At 28.6% G+C, this 6,149-nt stretch overlaps 1 long non-coding RNA gene across 1 annotated transcript; it reads right to left on the reverse strand.

The window, feature by feature from the left end:
- Nucleotides 1–421: 421 nt before the first annotated feature.
- Nucleotides 422–1,186, reverse strand: LOC131599508 (uncharacterized). Its single transcript, XR_009282814.1, has 3 exons — nt 1,111–1,186; nt 892–1,018; nt 422–464 (listed from the first exon to the last, which is right to left on the reverse strand). It is a non-coding gene; the product is annotated as an uncharacterized LOC131599508 (long non-coding RNA).
- Between the last annotated feature and the right edge of the window lie 4,963 nt (nt 1,187–6,149).

The raw sequence follows: 6,149 nt of genomic DNA on the forward strand, positions 1-6,149 counted from the left end.
TGTATCAGTTCAGAAGTTTAGCCTCATAACAGCCCCAGTTCAAACCATTCCCCAACTACATAACAGACTTTCCTAACTAACATTCAGTTCATAACTAACTACCAAAAGAGAAAGGTAACTAACCTCAAACCTCCACCCTTCAACATCATAACAAACTCTCTTTGCACTCACTTATAACTAACATTTCCTAACTTCCAGCAACATGTAACAAACAGTGGTTACATGTTGCTAAAAGATATGAGAAATGAACTCGGAGCCAAAGGCCACCTCGAACCCTCTAAGAATAGTCTTAACTCCACATCTAACTAAACCCAAATCTAATAAGCATATAATGCAGAAAATTAGAAAATTCCAACTAACTGAACCATACACTTTCGTCTCCAATTATACACATACTTTTTATAAGATAAAATAGATGTTTGTTCCCTCCAATTATACACAATTTCGTCTCCATTCCCATTGTCCTGTGATTCACATACTTTTTATAAGATAAAATAGATAAACAAAAAATGAAGTAAAAACAAAAAGAGATTGGTAGACAGTACAAAACCTCGATAATGGTAAGATTTCGAAGGTTGGGAAAATAATCCAGCCTTTCTAGCAACCACACCCACTCCTCCTTAAGATCTCTATGCTTAAGGATTACCTCCATGTATATTACATTGTAAAGAATAGGATAGCTGCAACAATGTGAGTCCTGTTGTGATTCACCAAAGTTAGATATCAACCTTAATTTCTTTTATCATAGAAAAACATAATAAATGAAGAAATCTAGGAAGCATCGACACTGACACGGCAACATAAACTTAATAGCGTAATCTCAAGTGTCAGTAAAGATGTTCGTGCTAAGTAGAAAGAAATAATCTCTAATGAAACCAACAATGTTCTTACTAGTTCTCCACTCAGAACCTGGCCGTTTGGCCAATGAATCAAATTCCTAGTGTCAGGATTAAGTATATTGAGCCGTTAACATCAACTAAATCAAATTCCTCTCTCACCGCTAACTTCGCCACAAAAGCTGAAACAAGAGAAACAATATTTCAATTTTCAACAAATAAAAAAAAATAATCCAAGAAATGAAAATGTTGAGAGCGGAAGAAGAAGACTGACGAATTCGGTTGGGACATTTCATCGAACACCTTGCGAGCGAGGACAAATTCTGCATTTTTCTTCCAAAAGCTAAACTAAACATTCAGATTTAAAACATAATCAATAGAAAAACTTGCAACTATTCTCAATTTCAAAACATCATGTATCAGTATATTTCAACTACAACCAACTCCATTCAACAAAAAATCTCAGTTTGCACCTCTGATTATTATAATCACCTAATACAATTATACTTTTGTTGCAGATGTGGGCACTTGTGCACATGTTCAAAATGTGCCAATGAGTTGCTTCAAAGTAGAAGGAAATGCCCAATGTGTCAAGCCCCTGTTTTGGAGGTGATACGAACTTATTCTATACTATAAATATTGACTTTACAATAAAGGTCATACTTAACAATATACAGGACTCTAACAAGTTGTATCTCTGGACGTGTCTCCAGGTACTCTTTTAGTATTTTATTTTGTTACTGTGATTACTGTATTCATGTCGAGTACACCAAACCAAAGGAATACATGTGTGTGAGTAGATTCTAAATGAATCAGATTATATACACGATGCATGTGAGTGTGTGTTGCAAGTGGGGTTTGACATTTCATAATGTTATAGTCATGTTGACATGTGGCTTTTAAAAAGGCTTACTTTGGAAATGAAATAAGTTGACAAAATGATAAATAATATTTTTGGTAATCAAATTATAAGTGTGAAGTATGCTTGTAAATGGTTCTGCTTGGATATGACACACCTATCTGTGAAAAAGATGCATGTGATGTTCCATTGTCCCTCTAATCAAAGTCAATAAGAAGTAACAAACAAAATAAATATAATGAGGCTCTCTCCACTTGTGTCTTTTGAAAGAACCAGTGCATCTTTTTGCAAAACTTTTCTAAAACAAGTTTGATTGGATGAGATGAATCATGAAACACTTTTTCAGCCAACATGTCTCTGAGTTAAATGAAGATGTTGACACTATTAATTTAATTTGATACTATATACTTCATTATATCTTAATCGTTGAAATTTGAAAATAAATTTACTACATATCTCTATATCCCTTTTATTTTGTGAACACTTTTTTCTTTCTTGCCCATTTGGATTAGGCTGAAAATGAGTTGGTTGGACAAGTGTAATGAATTGGAGAAAGAGGAGATTAGTTACCATATGGTGAATAGCTGGATATACAATTATATGAGCAGATGCACGCCTGATTGCGTACCACATAGGGCTGCTGCTATTGGACGCCAAATAAGGAGTAGTATATCGTTGAAGATAAGACTTGATAGGAACAACTTCTCCCTGGTCAAGCAGATTTACTTCAAAATATTAGAGTTAAGTTTGTAATCTACATAACTATAAGAGTGTGAACTTTTCAACACGGAGAACAGGAGAAAATTGGAGTTTTATACTAAAAGAAGCTTCACAAAGGTCAAGTTAATACAACAAATCTAACAAATCTGAGTAACATTTACATCAGCATATCATATGAAGAGCTGCTTAAATGTAATAGGAAACAACTCTTTATTTACAAAATAGAACAGTCTGGGCTTTACTCTCTATATAGTGGTCAAGAGTGGAAAGAGAATTAAATGTTTGCCCCAAATCACCTGAAATGAAGATATAATTATTCATTTTAAAGAAAAGCAAAATTAAAACTATGAGAAAAATCAAAGCAAAATGAAATACTGATATATAATAGTTAATGAAGTAGAAACAAAGTCTGTAATTAAGGATGCAAAAGACTACGTCCTAGAAGTAGAATATTGGTGGGAAGACAGACAACGTACCAATGATCCCAAATTTGTAAGGGGCATCTGGTTCAACTTTGGGAGGTGTTCCAAACCAAAATTCTCGAGAAGAATCCCCACTTCCAATTCTGTAGTAGTATTTGGTATCATGCTGAAATGTAGAAATAACTGAATCAAGTGAATAAATGCATTCAATTCAATACATCAAAAATGAGAACTATAAACAAGTGCGATTATTTGAAAATGCAAGTTGCAAGACGGTAATAACAACAACATCATAACCAATTTACAAGCTGCAATTTGAACATAAATCATCAACAACACAACATCATAACATAAGAAAATCAAAACTGAAGCAAAAAGAAGAGAGAATCTGGTTGAGACATTTCATCGAACACCTTGTGAATCAAACTCAAACTGTAGCAGAACCCTTAATTGAGTCGAAACAGTAAAAATGCAAAAATTTCAAAAGGCAACCAATTTTGAACATAATACGTAAATCAAATTCTAAACTGAAACAAAACTCGATTTGAAATCGAAACAAACCTGTAGCGAAAACTTGGCTCGAATGCAAAATCTGAACCGTGAAAAAGCTCTGCTCGAATCCAAACTCTGCACTGCGTCGAAACCTCCAAACTCGAACCAAAACAAAATTGAGTAGCAACTCCGATTCTGAACAGAAAAACTTCGCGAACACCAAACATAACTGTGAAGAGTTTGAGCGTATTGTTGTTATCACGTGTGAGGAAGATGAGATGAAAAAAAAGCTTTTAGTAAATATTATATAAATTTAATTATATTAAATAATTATATAAAAAAAGAATCTGGAAGATGAAGATAAAAAAAATGAAATTTAAAAAAAATAAAAATTATCTCTCAATTTATATTAATTGTTGATTAAAATAAAATAGATACTTTGTTGATAATGACCCGTGAAATAAAAAATTTATTTGATCCGATATAAAATATATTTAAATACAAATGTAAAATGAACAATAATCATATGAATTTAATTGTATTAAATAATCTTTAAAAAAAGTGAAATGAAGAAAAGAAAAAAATTTTAAAAATAATGATATTATCTCTCTAATAAAAACAATGATTGATTAAAATAAAATAAGTATTATGTTGATAGTGACCCGTGATATTACAATATTTTTAATTTTATTAAAATTAAAAAATAAATTATTTTTTAGAGTTGATACATAAATAGAGAAAAAAATTAAAATGAAAGTAAGAAAATTTGAGAGAAATTTTAATTAAGAAAGAGAAAGTGTGTAATGATCGATTAAAATAAATTAAATATTATATTGATAGTGACCCGTGAGATAAATAAATATTTAATTTTATTAAAGTTAAAAAAAATAGATTATTAATAATTTTTGTGATTAAATGAAAAAAAATTAAAATGAAAGTAAGAAAGTGTGGGAAAATGAAATGTGAAAGAAATTTGAAAATTTAAGTAAGAGAGAAAAGAAGTGTGTTGGGGAGAAAAAGTTGGTTATTGAAAAGTTAAAAAATTGGACCAATGAGAGGCTGACAATTGGCGTTTGGTTATTGAAAGGTTGAAAAAGTGATATGTGATTTTGTTAGTTACCGAATTGCCCTTTTTTGTTTGTAAAGAAATTTTTAACTAAGGGCATAATAGTCAGATTGGTCAATCTTTTATTAATTGTTTGTATAGTAGATTTTATTTTATTTTTTGTTTTAATTTAAATTTAAATTAAGAGACTACATTTTAAAAATATTGTCTTAGTGGTAGAATTTTTGTTTCAATACAGGTAGATTATGGGTATGATTCCACTATTTAATTTTTAACATATTTTATTTTTGAATTTATTTATAGTTTTTTTATTATTATTTTTCAAATTTGTTTAATTTTCAACCGATTTTATTTTTCTATTTTTTATAGTTATTTTTAATTTTATGTTTCAAAATTTTTTATAACAAAATGTATACTTGATAAATGAGATTAAATTTAAATTTTAGAAATAATTTTAAGAAAATAGTTAAATTTGCAGCAAAATCCGCAGGAAAATTTCCTGCGGAATTACCTGCGGATTTTGTATTATAGGCTGGTTTTTATAAAATAGAAATCCGCAGCAAAATTCGCAGGAAACTTTCCTGCGGATTTACCTGCCAATTTTGCATTAAAGTTTCGATTTATGTTTGAAATACATAGACCGCAGCAAAATCCGCAGGTATTCCTGCGGAATTTTCTGCTAATTCTAGATCCTCAGGAAATTTTATTTTATTTTAGAAAGTCCCAGGAAAATCCGCAGGTAAACCTGCGGAATATTTTTCGCAGGAAATTCCGCAGGTAATACGTGTATTTCTAGTAGTGATATATATGATCAATTCCTAGGATTATCATAAGTCAAGTAGTTAAAACAAACCCTACAAGTAAGAAGTTTATTCTCTAAACCCTAAATCTAAAACTCAAAAGAAGCAAATTCAATAAAAACATTTTTATTACATAATATTTATAACTAAATATTTATTACATACTGTGTTTTTTATAATGCTTGTTTTAAAAGTGTATTTGAAATTTTAAATGATGTTTCATGTTATAAAAATGTTTATTTTAAATGATGTTTTATTTTAAAATGAATTATTTTAAATATTTTTTTACATATTATGTAACAAATATTTAATAGAAAATATTATATAATAAATATTTTTGAATAATTTTTAATCAATTATAAAACAAAAAATAATTGAAATAAACATGAAATAAAAAATATTGTATAAAAAACTTATTTCCGGTGATGTTTTACAAAATAAGAATACGAGCATAATACTCACGTTTGTGTGCAAAGTGTTTTGGGTTCAAAAATAACAAATTTTAATTTTTGGCTTTTTCCACAGATCTTTCTTTAACGAAAAACTTGACGTGAGTATCAAAAGATTCTTTAACATTGAATAATTAATTTAAAAAAATATAGACAAAAAATCAAAATCTCAACAACTTACGATATATATATATATATATATATATATATATATATATATATATATATATATATATATATATATATATATATATATATATATATATATATATATATATATATATATATATATATATATATATATATATATATATATATATATATATATATAGGGCATATCATATGAGAATGACATATTTATATGAGAATGTGAGAATGAATCCGAACCATTGGATTTTAAAATAAATGGTGGAGATTATGAGTGAAATTTTTTTTTTCTAATGTGAGAGTATTATCCATACTCACACTTGTATTTATTCTCAACACTCCCCCTCAAGTGTGAGTC

Source organism: Vicia villosa, linkage group LG4, assembly GCF_029867415.1.
Source record: "Vicia villosa cultivar HV-30 ecotype Madison, WI linkage group LG4, Vvil1.0, whole genome shotgun sequence".
In the NCBI taxonomy this organism is placed as follows: Eukaryota; Viridiplantae; Streptophyta; class Magnoliopsida; order Fabales; family Fabaceae; genus Vicia; species Vicia villosa.